Source organism: Quercus suber, unplaced genomic scaffold (genome assembly GCF_002906115.3).
Source record: "Quercus suber isolate HL8 unplaced genomic scaffold, Cork oak 2.0 scaffold_267, whole genome shotgun sequence".
Taxonomy (NCBI): domain Eukaryota; kingdom Viridiplantae; phylum Streptophyta; class Magnoliopsida; order Fagales; family Fagaceae; genus Quercus; species Quercus suber.
This window is the reverse complement of record NW_027069723.1, coordinates 517,448-532,147: the sequence shown is the minus strand read 5'-3', so window position 1 is coordinate 532,147 and position 14,700 is coordinate 517,448. Positions and strand designations below refer to the sequence as shown.

The 14,700-nt window shown below is 35.2% G+C and overlaps 1 long non-coding RNA gene across 15 annotated transcripts in view; it reads right to left on the bottom strand.

Moving 5' to 3' along the window:
• LOC136070890 (uncharacterized) overlaps positions 1-14,700 on the bottom strand; it is a 26,186-nt gene extending 11,486 nt beyond the window's left edge. For 3 of the 15 annotated variants that reach the window (XR_010632161.1, XR_010632158.1, XR_010632162.1), the window contains exons 1-4: positions 14,459-14,693; positions 13,235-13,366; positions 12,753-12,835; positions 1,876-1,979 (exon numbers count right to left, since the gene is read on the bottom strand). This is a non-coding gene — a long non-coding RNA (uncharacterized LOC136070890). Of the gene's footprint in view, positions 1-1,875; positions 1,980-10,659; positions 10,731-12,494; positions 12,648-12,752; positions 12,836-13,234; positions 13,367-14,458 lie in introns of all 15 variants that reach the window. The other 12 variants (XR_010632160.1, XR_010632164.1, XR_010632155.1 and 9 more) reach the window with 11 other exon arrangements.

Genomic DNA, 14,700 nt, shown 5'->3' with positions numbered 1-14,700 from the left:
AATTGACAGGGAAAAACTATATATTGCTAGTACTGAATATGACAACTAGCATCATGTGTGCCTTCTGCTATAAATTTAGAGGAAGGATATTCTGGGAAATTACTTTGTGTAAGGATAGCAGAATCGGTGATAGAAGTTGCTCAAGTACAGTTACAAATATTCTCAGGATTTGAGAGGTGATATCCCTACCACTGCTAGGGATAAAGTAATATGGCATCCTAATACCTAGGATTTCAATGTTAAATAGTTAGGGAATCCACTGGAGATCTTCTAACAAGGCAAAGGTGGTGTAGTTTCACTTAGTGCTCTAGACATGCTCAGAAACTCTCATTCATATGCTGGGTAGCTATTAAAAAAGGCATACTAACTGCAAAACTTATTCTTTAATGCTTAAACCAGTAGTAGATTCTGTGTTTTGCGTAAACTGCATACTACGTGTCTATTTGACAAAGATTATTTTTGCCAACTTATTTTATTATTCAGCTTATTTTTGCTCCAATCCATAGGTCCCACTACACTTTTTGGTACTATTCATGGGTCCCACTATACTATTTTAGCTAACTTTTACCTTTATCTACGGTACTTTCAGTAAAAAAAAATTTGTTTCAGCAAAATAAGCGAATCCGAAACAGACACTACAAATATGAATCACTTCTAAAGTGCGGGATCTCCAAATATGAGAGGCCTTTTGGCATGAATCCAGTTGCTTGGTTTTCCTCTAACAAAAATGGAACATGAATGGGCCCTTATGGTATCCCCAACTCAGTAGCTCCTAAGTAATAATGCAGTTGCTTGCACTTCTTCCTACTTATAATAAAACTCCACACTGGCTAAAAATGTAAGGTAGTGTTTTTGGCCATGGTTTTCCAAGAGTCAAGATACATAACTTTTTCTACCATTTCTTCTGGTCAAGGTGATAATAGATCAGATAGAGATTTTGAATGTGACACTAATTAAGGAGCTGTTGGAGTGGATGAAGTCTGGTGTAACTGGGGAATGGTAGTTCAGTGAAGCATTCCTGTTTGGAACCTTTTTTTTTTCTTCTTTCCTTCGATTTTTGTTTGCAACGTAGTTTGGTTCTTTTCTGTTTTCTCAGTTGTCTAGTTGGGTTCCTGGAGTCCTTCATTGGCCGTGGGCTTGAACAGTGTACTTGTTTCCTTTGGCTATAGTAAATATATTTTTACTCAACAATGAAAAATTAAAGGTGAATCACACTATTGTTTGGGAGGCAGGGGACCATTTTGGCACCAGAAATATGCTTGTTCTTTGCCTCAATATATACATATTTGGAGAATCATCAATCACAAAAGCATATTCTGTCATGAAGTGGTTCAACAGTGCATATAAAGCACACATGACAAACTGATATTAATCCTATCATTCAACCAATCTCAACCAGTTCAATAAGATTGCCACTAGCAGGCAGCACACATCACCATCTATATTTGCAAGAAGACAGTTGTCAAAGTTTGCATTCTAAAAGTAAAGCTTAAAATTGGAATATAAAGCTATCCCAATAGATAATTTTTAATCAATATAATGTGATAACTCTACTGATTTTCCCACTTTCAAACTGTAATGTCAAATTATTAAGTGCATCTTCAACAACAAATGAAAAACCAAGAGCACATGGAACTTCCAGCCAAAAAGACCAAACATGTAAAGCAGTAGCCAACAACTCAACAACATTTAGGGTCCCATCAGATAATCAATAGCAAAATTTAGGCGGTCCAAGCAACAATAAAATACTCAAAAATAACAAATTGACCCAGTTTGTTTAGGAGCATTTGCCAAAGAAACAACTCTTCAACTTGAAAATTCACTGCTCATCTATGTGTAGAAACGTGCAATTATATATTTATATATGTTGCTTACCTGACAATGGTGAATAAGGCCTCATTGAAAAATAAATAGGTCACGGCCGAATTAGAAGCTCTCCATCAACAAAGCCACTCTACCTGGGCAGTTATAGGTACAGTCTGAAAAGAAAAAAGAAATTTGCTATGAGGACCCATACAAATAATAAGCAAATTTCATAATAATAAAATAAAGTCTGGAAATTCCCACTATTTTTTTCTCCCTCAGAAAAATAAGTGACACAAAACTATCAACTTAACCCCCCACCCCCAAAAAAAAAAAAAAAAAAAAAAAAAAAAAAAAAAAAAAAAAAAAAAAAAAAAAAAAAACAAAACAAAAATCCAGTTGTAGATATATGATGATAATTTTGATCCAAAATAAAATAAATTTAAAATAGAAAAATGAAAAAAGAAGGTAGTGACCTCTAGCTCAAATGGCAATTAATGTTTCCATAATAATGGGATGTAAGGCCTATATGGTTTAAAAATTATATACAAGCGTTCAGGTGGAATGAAAGTACCATATGGCATTATGGCCACAATGATGACTTACTATTGTCATGTATATTGAGGTAGAATAAAAAAAATAGGTTAAGATTTTCTATTTTCTATACTTGAATTTGCCGAATAATTCTCTATTTCATGTGTTGGTTGAGGATAAAATGTTGGGAAAATACAAGGACGTAAAAAAGTTGGGAAGGGCGGGGGGGTGTTGGTGAGGCAATCATTTTACAAACTTTTGAAACTCAAAGGACCAAATTGGAAAATGAGGCAACGTTACAAACCAATGGTGGTGTTTTCCCCCATAAGTAACTTATGTTATGACATATGAATTGAATATAATTATTCTCCATTTAAAAGAATAAATAACACAAAACTACAAGATTATTGTTGTCAAAATAATATTCCATTTAAAACAAGCCATGTTGAACTATATGGCATATTGATTATATTATTATTCTTTTTTTTATAAGTGCTTTATATTCTTATTCCTGCAAAATAATCTTTTATGAATAATATTTAACTGGCAAAAATAAATATAAAAAATAAAATGTACGTACCTATTTTCTAATGATACACCATGCATTTTACCATTGTTTTAAGTAGGATCATGTGATTAACAGAATTTTTGGGGGAGAAACTGTCTAGATCTCATGTATGGAGAAAAATTGATGAGTTGTTTATCTCTCATATCTTGTTTGTGGATGATAAGCTTATTTTTTGTGGGGTGACCACTGAAGAGTGATATTGTCCAGAGCTATTGAAAGTGTGCATAATTTGGTTCATTTTATGGGTTGTAAGGTAGGAGCTCTTCCAATGAATTTAGTTTACCATTAGGGTGCCTGTACAAGGCTAGGGCTAGCTACTTGGGATGTTATTGAGGAATAGATGGAAAGAAGGTGGAAGAGTCACTTTGATTAAAAGTTCTCTTTCTAGTTTGCCAACCTATTATATGTAGAACTTTCATATACTAGCTGGCATTGTAAAAAGGTTAGAGAACTTTCAGAGAAATTTTTCTTATGGGTAGAACAAAGGAAGCAAGAAATATCATCTTGTGATTAGGACTTAGTTTTTTCCCAAATTTAATTGGCCACTTAAGCATTCTTAAGCTTCGTATTTTCAATCAAACTCTTTTAAGGAAAAGTCTTTGACATTATGCTACAAAAAGGGATGCTTTTTGGGAAAGTTTGGAGTGATGGAGAGTCATTGGCATTTAGCAAAGGTTTGAGGTGTTCATGAGGCTAGGAAGCACAAACACGAACAAAGGACATGGCACAATACGGATACAACTAGGGGTGTCAATGGGTCGGGTCGGGTTTGGAGTCGAACCAACACGTTACCCGACTGGATCAGGTGAATGGACAATAGACCCTTTGTCGACCAAATGCTCAGGTCAGAAAAAGTTGTTTGGGTCATTGATTGAGCAAGTTGAAATCGTTAAGTGATTTCTGGTTTGAAGCCCAACACAAAAAAATCAAAGAACACAACACACAAACTCAAAGAAGTGAAGAACACAGAGACAGTGAGAAATGAAATGACACACAACAACAATCCAAAGACCCATGAGATTGAAACGACGAAGTGAAATCAAATTGCACAGAGACCACAAACCCAAAGATCTATGAAACGAAAACAAAGAGGACAGAAAGACAGAGAAGAGAGATAGATCAACTTGCAAAAGAGGTGAGATGATGACCTTGCAACAGTAGACCTTAAATGAAGCGCGAAGAGTTTGAAAGGGTTTGACAAATCTGAACTAACCAAGTGGCAAGACCTAAATGGCCACTGAATTGAAGGCTGAAACTTAAAAGGTTTGATAGATCTGGAGTTAAAAAAATAAAATAAAAACTTAGTGTTTACATAATGGGAGTGTCAGGTTCTACATAAACCCCAAGGCCTGAGACTCGAGCCGAAAACATGGTTTTTCAAGACCCATGAACTGCCACTCAACAACCTTTGCCACTGAAGCCATCCACAAACTACCAAGTCAACCGAGTGGATTAGGCAATTCCTAAAAAAACTTATGACATGATACAGTGGGGACATCATGATTCAAGATTGGAGTTGAGAAAAGAGATCCTTGAATTGACAATTCAACAAAACAAGTTGAAAATTGCACACAAGTGAGAGAAAATTAAACAAAGAAGAGAATCAAACATAACGAACAAGAAAGAAAGTGGGAGAGGAAGTGATAGTTGAGAAGTGGGGATCACCAATGAGCAGGGACGGGAATTGATGAGCTTTGAGAGCAAAACCAATTTCAAGTGGCGTCAGTCTAACCGGGTGACAATCAATCTGAGTGGCCAGAGTGCACCTCAAGTGAGACAGAGAACTGAGAAAGTTCAAGGGTGTAAAATAGGACGGGATTTTTTTTTTTTTTTTTTTGGGGTAAATTACAACAACCTCCCTCAAGATTTTAGGGAATGACTTTGTCCCCCCTTCCTAAAAAAATACTGAAGAAATGACTATGGATCAACCTGCCCCTTGTTAAAACACAAAATTCCTATGTCATACATGATTTATTGATGAAATTAGCATTTTGTCCTTGGTTAACAGCTGTTTAAATTTTTCTATGGATGAACCTGCCCCTTGTTTAAACACAACATTCCTATGTCATACATGATTTATTGATGAAATTAGCATTTTGTCCTTGGTTAACAGCTGTTTAAATTTTTCTATGGATGAACCTGCCCCTTGTTTAAACACAACATTCCTATGTCATACATGATTTATTGATGAAATTAGCATTTTGTCCTTGGAAAAAACTCATCTCTCTCTCTCTCTCTCTCTCTCTCTCTGTGCTGTTGAGTGCAATTTACTATTTCTGCACAACACATATCGGTTCTCATATAGATTTCTAGGTTCTCGTATTCCTCTTTTGTCTCTTGCCACTCAATTAAGCAAATATCAAAGGTTGTGTTAAAGGACTACTAAACCAAATCTTCTTTTTCGTCCAATTTCAAGGAAGTTTCAATTCCATTAAAACCGAGGCTTTGCTACTTCACCAAAAATTTTCAATTAAAAAAGTTCATCGCAAACAAAATTCAAACCACACCCCCTACCTGGCCAAAAAGCAGAGAACACATTTCAATAAATTATCAGCAACAAATTGTTTAGTTACAAATTAGACGCCAAGGAAGGGGACTTTGGTCTCACTGATGGGGAGAAAGGTCATAGGGCAGCTTTGAGGTCCCAAGTGGAGCATCTTCTTTCCTTGGAAGAAATTTCCTAGAGACAAAAATCTAGGATGTTATGTATCAAGGAAGGGGATAATAACACCAAGTTTTTTCACAAAATGGCTAACTCCCATAGAAGGTTTAATCATCTAAGGATTTTGGAGGTGGATGGGGTGGTTTTTTGAGGAGGAATCCGAGGTAACTAATCAGGTAGTACAATTTTATAAAACTTTGTACAAGGAGACTGAGGGGTCGAGGCCTTTTGTGGAGGGTTTGGAATTTGATCGTATTGGGGATATGGAGAGGGTTTGGCTTGAAAGGAAGTTTGAGAGAGAGGAGATACTTCAAGTTGTAAGTGACTTGGAAGGGGACAAAGCTCCAGGTCCGGATGGGTTTACTATGGCGTTTTATCATCATTGTTGGAGAGTAGTGGAGAAAGACGTCTTAGCGGTCTTGAGTTTTTTCAACATTGTAGGTTTGAAAAATCCCTTAATGCTACCTTCATTGCATTAATTCCTAAAAAGAATGATGCCTCTAATATTAGAGATTTCCGACCTACTAGCTTGGTGGGGAGTGTGTATAAAATCTTGTCTAAGGTTTTGGCAAATTGATTGAGAGTGGTTTTAGATCAGTTGATTTCTGAGACTTAGAATAGCTTTGTGGGTGGGAGACAAATTCTTGACTTGGTTCTTATTGCGAATGAGTGTGTGGCCGAGGGAAGAGTAGAGTTCCTGGAGTCATTTGTAAACTTGATATTGAGAAAGCCTACGATCATGTGAACGGGGAGCCTTTGCTGAATTTGTTGAATAGAATGGGCTTTGGAGTGAAGTGGTGTAAGTGGATCCATACTTGTATCTCCACAATTCAGTTCTCTATTTTGATTAATGGGTCCCCAGCTGATTTTTTTGGTAGTTCGAGGGGTTTAAGATAAGGGGATCCGCTATCTCCTATACTGTTTTTGATTATAATGGAGGTGTTTAGTAGGATGTTGAGAAGAGTGGAGGGAGCTGGCTTGATGTGTGGTTTTAAAGTTGAGGGTAGGAGGGGTGGTGGAGAATGTTACACATCTATTATTTGCAGATGATACTATCCTATTTTGTGATGCAGATGTGGAGCAAATTCTTCATATTCAGTTGTTGTTACTTAGTTTTCAGGCGGTAACAAGTTTGAAGGTTAATGTACATAAGAGTGAAATGGTTCCAATAAGGGAAGTTGATAATGTGCATGCCCTAGCTGAAATTTTAGGTTGCAAAGTTGGAGAGTTGCCTATGTCTTATCTTGGTATGCCGTTGGGGGCTTCACATAACTCTCCTTCAATTTGGAATCCTATTTTGGAAAAATTTGAGCAAAAACTAGCCGGGTGGAAGAAGTTGTATTTGTCTAAGGGGAGTCAATTGATGTTACTCAAGAGTATGTTATCTAGTCTTTCTACCTATTTTCTATCGTTATTCACAATTCCTACTCATGTGGCTAATAAAATTGAAAAGTTGCAAAGGGATTTTCTATGGGGTGATAGCAAGACTCATCTGGTAGGATGGGATAAAGTTTGTGGGCCTATAGCCAATGGTAGCTTGGGGATAAGGAAACTTATTACTTTCAATAAGGCCTTATTGGGGAAATGGTTGTGGCAGTTTGGGAAGGAAAAGGATTTGTTATGGAGAAGGGTGGTAGCTTCAAAATATGAGGAAGAATGGGGGGATGGACCTCAAAGCTGGGTAGGGGAGTTCATGGGTGTAGTTTGTGGAGAGGTATTTGCATGGGATGGGAGGATTTTAGCAAAAATTGTCAATTTGTTATTGGGTTGGGGAATAAAGTGAGGTTTTGGCAGGATGGGTGGTATGGGGATCAACCTTTTCAAGTGGCTTTCCCAAGGCTGTATGCTATTGCCATTGATAAGGAGGTATATGTAGAAGCTTCTTTGTCAAGGCAGGGGGCGGAAGATAGAAGAAGTTGGGATGTTCGTTTTATTAGAGAATTTAATGATTGGGAGATGGATGAAGGGCTGCATTTTCTTCATATATTGGGAACTAATACTCCTCCAATGGCTATGGGAGACCGGATGAGATGGAAGTTGAAGCTTAATGGGGATTTTGACATCCGATCATATTATAATAAATTAAGGGACTCTCCCTCAATTGTCTTTCCTTGGAAAGCTATATGGAAAGCAAAGGCCCCTAGGCGAGTTTCCTTTTTTGTTTGGTGTGTAGTTTGGAATAAGATCATAATAGGTGATAACTTGAGATTGAGGAGATTGGTTTTTGTGGACTGGTGTATTATGTGCCAACATTGTGGAGAGACAATAGACCACTTCTTCATTGTGAGATGGCTTATCAGTTATGGAGCTTTGTCTTTATAACTTTTGGCTTGTCTTGGGTTATACCTAGATCGATTCCAGAGTTGCTTTTTGGCTGGTAGAATTGGTTGGGGAAGCAATCGTCTCAGATTTGGAATTTAGTTCCGTTGTGCATCCTTTGGTGTATTTGGAAGGAACGGAATCAGTGGACTTCTAAGGATTTGGATAGGTCTGGGGATCAGCTGCTTGCTTCTTTTAGTGGAACTCTTTTTGATTGGTCTTGGGCATGGGGACTCACGACTAGTGATTCTCTCCCTTCTTTTCTTAGCTCTCTTTCTCTTTGTAATTAATATGTTGTTTGGTTTTCTTCTTTGTTTTTTTCTCTGTTTTCTTTTTCTTGTATTTTCTAGGTTTGCTCTATGTTCTTCATGCATAGAGTAGCATTTCGTATATATAACATTCTTACTTATCAAAAAAAATTCTAAACCCGACAAGATCAAGTTAGGTTTAAAAAAACCCTCTAACCCATGCACGCCCCTAGGCCCAATAGCCCGAGAGTGGAGATGAAGATCAAGTCATCATCCAATCAACTACCACTATTTAGCGACTATTGATAACCCTAAAGAAATGCTCAAGCCAAGAACACCACGGCAAAACCAAAAATAGAAATGAAAATAAAAAAAACAACCACTAACGCCACAACCATCCATCACCCAAGCCCAGTCGGCCATTGAGTCCCATCACCAACCAAAAGTGCCAACCTACGTTGGCAGGCCCAACAAAGGCTGTTCATTCAACCTATCAACCCAAAATATCTAACCCAACCCAACCCAACCGAAGGTGTTTTCGTTAGTTGGTGGATTGGGTTGGAATTTTCTTTTAACTCTCAAGCTAGGTTAAGTTTAGGTTGATAGTTTTTTAACCCATCTAATCTAACCTGACCACCATATATATATATATATATATAAAGTTTATTTTATTACTCATATAAGTTTATTTTGGTCTTTTGAGAATTAGTCTTAATAAATTTTTTGATTTTGGAACATAATTTAGGCATTCTATGTGAAAATCAATTGGAAAATGTGCTTAAAAAGTTTATGAAAGTCCAAATTTTTACAAAGTATGAAACATGTAAGCACAACCCACTGATCCAATTCAACCCAACCCAATACGAGTTGGGTCAAGTAGGTTTCTACAAATGTTTGGGTGGGAATTTCTAAACCCGACAAGATCAAGTTAGGTTGAAAAAAACCCTCTAACCCATGCACACCCCTAGGCCCAATAGCCCGAGAGAGAGGAGATGAAGATCAAGTCATTCCACGTTGCCAGGCCCCATTCCACACCATCAGTAGCTGTTACACACCATGCCCAAATCACTCACACCCAGATTTCCCAAATCAAGTCAGGAATGAGAGTGAATGGGGGCACTGCAGCGTGTTTGATTTTTAAAGAGAAATGTGTTTTTTGATCAATGTCTTCTAATTCTATATTAGTTGAAAGTATAATTTTGGCTTTCTTTTAATATTTTAAAAGTGAAAAAAAAAAAAAAAATTAAACCTGATGATAAGCTAGACGAAAGGATTATATTAAACATAAATGAAAGTTGAGGGGGGAAAAAAAGTAAGCTTTAGTGACTCAATTGAAAACATGCCAAAGTTGGAAAGTTTAATGTGTAATTTAACCTTAAAAAAATATTAAAACAAAATAAAAATGCATTAGTATAAACACTTGGGTTATAATAATCTTTTTTGTTAAAATTTTATAGTAAAAATTACAAAAACCTCCTTTGATATTTGAGGGAACGACACTCTTGCCCAAAATTTAAGGGAAATGATGCTCCCCTCACTTGAGGTTCAAAGAAAATCAAAGCATTAGTCCTTCCATTAAATATCGGTAACAGCATATTCCTAATTTTGAGAAGATTCTTTTGACTAAATGAAAGTTTTTTGAGTTAAATATTGTCATTCATTGTCACCAAGTTTCTAAAAAAACACTTTCAGCAGCAAATTTTCTAACCAAGTTGGAAGTGTTTTTTGGAAGTTTGGTGGCCAGGAATGATAATATATAGCCCAAAAAACTTTCACTAATCATAGTCAAGGCTTAGTCAATGGAATCTTTTCAAAATTTGGAATATTATGTTACAATTATTAACAGAAAGGCTAATATGGTAATTTCCTTCAAACCACAAGGGAGATATGAGGTTCATTTCCCTTGAGTTTAGGCCAAACTACCATTCCCACAAACCTCAAGGGAGACTTTTGTAATTTACCCAATTTTATAATTCATTGTAAAACACAAAATAAGACAAAAATTTGAGCACTATTTATGCTTCAATTCTTTTCTAAAATCCATCCTTGCATCAGTTGCATCTCTTGTACATTTAATATTCTTTTCTATTGTAATTGTTACGTTACAAATGCACTCCATAAATCTTGAACCCACAACTTCACCTTCCACATTATTCTTACAAGGGGAGGAGATGCCATTTGAGCAAGAGCTCCTTGGGTTGTACATTTTAAATTTTGTTAAAGAGTAAGAATGGCAGAATGGGAAAGCATGGCTCTAGCAGATAGTAGATAGCCTCTTCTCTTTGTAATTTTGAAATGTTATTATAAATTTAATAGTAAAATATCACTTGACCAAGACCTAGCAGCTAAAAAGAAGCAAGATAGTTATCCACTCATCCCACCTCATAAAAGATCCTGTTAGAGCTTCTCCAACCTATGAGCCATATTAGTAGTAATGGTGTACACACACATAAATAAAAAATAAAAAATAAAGATCAAATGGCTGTACAATTTATAGTGAAAAGTATAACTTGACCAAGACTTACTGGCTAAAAGAAGGGAGATAGTTCTTCACTCATCCTGCCTTGTACAACAATCCCACTAGAGCTTCTTCAACCTATCAACCACATGAGTAGGTGATGTAGGACAAATTAGGGATTTGTCAACATTTAGTTGTGGCGGGTTTAGGGTAGGAAAGAAGAAGAAGAATTAGAGAGAACTTAGAGCTGTTTAGGGGCTGTGTGAACAGTACCCGTGAACAGTAATCCTAGAAAGAAAGGAGAAAATAAAGAAAAGAGAGAGAGAGAAACAACAAAGGCCAACGTGCCTATTGCTCAAAACACTCAATTTTATTAATCAACTCATTCTACTCCTTCAATACATTGAGCACCCTATATATATATATATATAGACTCTTACTTGTACTAGTAGTATTAGGATTCCTAATTGTACAAGGACTACTATTTAACCCTAATAAATTAAAAACCAAAGCCCATACATAAAGACCCATAATTAAATAAGACTCATTAATAAAACCTATGGCCAATAACTATTGCCCATACCCAACAATCATAAAATTACTAAAATATCCTTGACTCAAGAATAACCAAATAAAATATAAAAACTTAATCAGCGACCATGGACACTTATTCTTGGGCTTTGCCTTAGCCTTAGCCTTAGCCTTCCAAAGAGAATATCCTTTCTTTAACCATGTTATGATTCCGCCATTAGTAGGAATGGTTAAAAGAGACAGAAAATAGGTGGAAAGTATAGACAAAATACTCTTTAGGTAGTAGCCTCCACCTATAGATAAATAAAATTGCTTCCATTCACCCAACCTCTTCTCTATCCTTTCTAAAACTGAATTCTACACTGCAGTAACTGAATACAATACTGAATCATTATATCTAAAAAAGATTTTCCAACTATCACAAATCAACAGAATTTCATCGGAAAATAAAAGGTACAAGAATTAATTGGTTGACATATATCTAGGTAATAGTTTTTTAAATAGTGTTGTGTCAAGATTTATCTATCATGCTCGTTCAACAACTTCTACTTCCTTCATTTTGTTTCAGGGAATTTCACTTTTCTACACTCCAATCCAAACTCAAGCAAAATGTTCTTTGAGCCCAAGAGGTCATAATTGGTAAAAAATCTTCATGTTTGTTGTTCCTTCATTTTATTTTATTTTTGATAAGTAATGAAAATATTATTAAACTATCAAAAAAGAGTGTCACCCAAGTATACAGTAAGTATACACTAGGGACAAGAGCAATCAAACACACAAATTACAAGCATCTATCAAAGAATGAACCAAAAAAATTGAATGACTGCCTGCTATTGACAACCAATCCAATAAATATTGGACGAAATTTTTTAGCAATTTACTTATCTGGCATGTAAGCATTATGTAGTCAACATTATTCAATTTCCAAATTAAATAAGCGTGACAAACAAGATCCAATCGCCTCAAACCAAATCAGAATTTTCACAAGGTTAATCAATTGATTGCAACAGTATAAAATCGTGAGAATGAGTTGAGAAATTATCAATAGCCAACTCAATGACATCACCAACATGATTCTAAATAAAACTAGTTCAAAGGTGTTGATTCCTTCTCAGATTGTATAGGGAAACTCCCTAGGGAAAAAAATGTTTTCTTTAACTTGGTTCCTTCCGTACAAACATCCACAAGCATTTCCATAGAGACATTGTAATCACTCTAACCTGTTTCCTCAGTACCGCATATAAAGACGTCATTGCAGGCTTATCATATATAAGACAAGTGAAAAAATAGAGGACAATCCAGCCTGTGTCATCCACTTTTGACACAGGATTTTTTTCAAAATATATATAATATCAAGGTTTATGAATGTACCTCTTTTTCCTAGAGTAGATATGGATTTCACGTTGCTCTCCTCTTCAACTCATCCGCTGATATCCTAATTGGTTTATTTGAATATCTTAAACTTGAAAATTTTCATGCCTAACTCAGAATGCAAAAGGCTCCCAAGAAAACAAATTCCCTTGCCTAACTTAGAAAGCAATAAAATCAAAAGAAATATCCCAGTGTCCAATCTGTCAAATTCCAAGACTAAATAAGACATGGAGAAATGAAAGAACTTATCACACAAACCTATCTTGCAAACTCTTCAACATCTTGAACGCCCTACAGAAAACAACTCATTTTTATCAAATTTTCCTTCAAGCTGGAGTCACCTGAAAAAGAGCAACATGCATCACAATATTTACGATCACCAGTTTCTATCCCATTAAACATTACAGTGTAATTTGCAAATATATAATACGAAATACCATAACCCTTAGACAGTTATACCTATAGTTTAGACCCAAAAGTCATATCAACATATCTCCATTCAGTGCTTTCACGATTAGCACACTACACAACTTGAGCACCAAAACATAAAATAAAAAAATAAAAAGACAGTAGAAAGGATTGATACTGTAGTCATCTGAAGTTGCTGAAAAATCCAATTGGGCCAGTTGATATGGAAATCTGATATTAGAGATTCGCTCTAAAACCCTAGGGTCAAACTTATCAACCAAAGTCTCCCAACTAACATAATCATATGCTTTCTCTAATCTCTACGTCCTTACCAAATTATGCTTGACCCTCCAATCTCAGCCAACTATTCAAGTGCCTACACATGCCATTACTTTCAAATCCCCATCTCTCCAATTTTGCATCTTTTACTCGTGCGTTTGAGAAACTATCACTCAAGCAGTCTCCTATAAAAATGAATTAGAAGCATTCACAAAGAGGGTTTAAAGACAAAACTATGAGTGGTCACTTATAAAAATGAATTAGAAGCATTCACAAAGAGGGTTTAGAGAAAAAACTATGTTCAACCCTCGAAAGTAACGGAAGGAAAGAACTAATAAAGTTATCAAATAAATATGAATTCAAATTTGTTTTCAAGCATCAAGAAAACCAAATATTCGTTTCAATTTTGAACCTAGGGTTTCAGAAATTTGAAAAATAACAAAGTTTAAAAATTGGGGTACATTTCAGAAATACTCATTACCATGAAAATTTTTTTGTGAAATTCCTTTTTTTTAACTTATTCCAAGTCATAATATACACACGTATTAATACTCATTGCCATTCAACCAAAGTTCCTGTTTAAAAATATCCCTAATGACACAAGATTTTTTATTTATTTTTTAATGTCCTAATAACATAAAAGAATTATAACAACATAAGAAGAAATCGGGTCTCAAAATGGGATACAAATCATTAAAATTTAACTAATTAGTCATATCAACTTCACAAGAAAGTTGCATTACAACGAAGCCCTCAACATTTCATGATTATATCCAACAGAAAAAGTGAGGCTTCATAAGAAAACTCTAACATATAACCATAGCTAAACCCAAAAAATTACTATTTTTTTTTTGGAACCCAATATTTATTTTATTGTTTTATTTCAAAATAATTTAAGTGATTCATTAACCCAAAATAAAAATATACTTAAAATGGTAAAACCAATCAGTGTTGAATGCAGAACTTTCTGGAAAAGCATAATATTTGTAACATAAAAAGCAATACTTAAACAAACAAATAAGTAATGCAGCTTCCCATAAAATAAAAAATCAGTACAAAGCAGACCAAACATTTGCATGCAACATCTTTAAAAACGTAATCTGAATCTATCTACAAACAGTAGTTCTCAATTTTCCATGAAAACTAGCTATAACTATTCATAAAACGAAACCCAAAAACAAAAAACCACAAACTTTTGCACATACAAAAAAGACAAAATTTTGTAGATAGAGCGAGAGAAAGAAATAAAAACACAGAAAGAAAAGAAAAAGATTTACCTGAGAAGAGAAAGAAGATCAAAGAGAAGTAATTGACGCGGGTTCTTCGTCAAAAAGTACATGATCGAGTTCATGTATACGAGAGAAAACAAAAAATGCAGTGATATTGAAAGCTTAGCAGAAAAATATGAAACATATCTAAAGTACGAAAGTTCTAGGAAGGATCCGTTGTACTGAGAAGAGGAGAAGAGAAAATTGTTTTTTTAATAAAACTGTGGCGTTGTGTTGTAGAGACAGGAGAG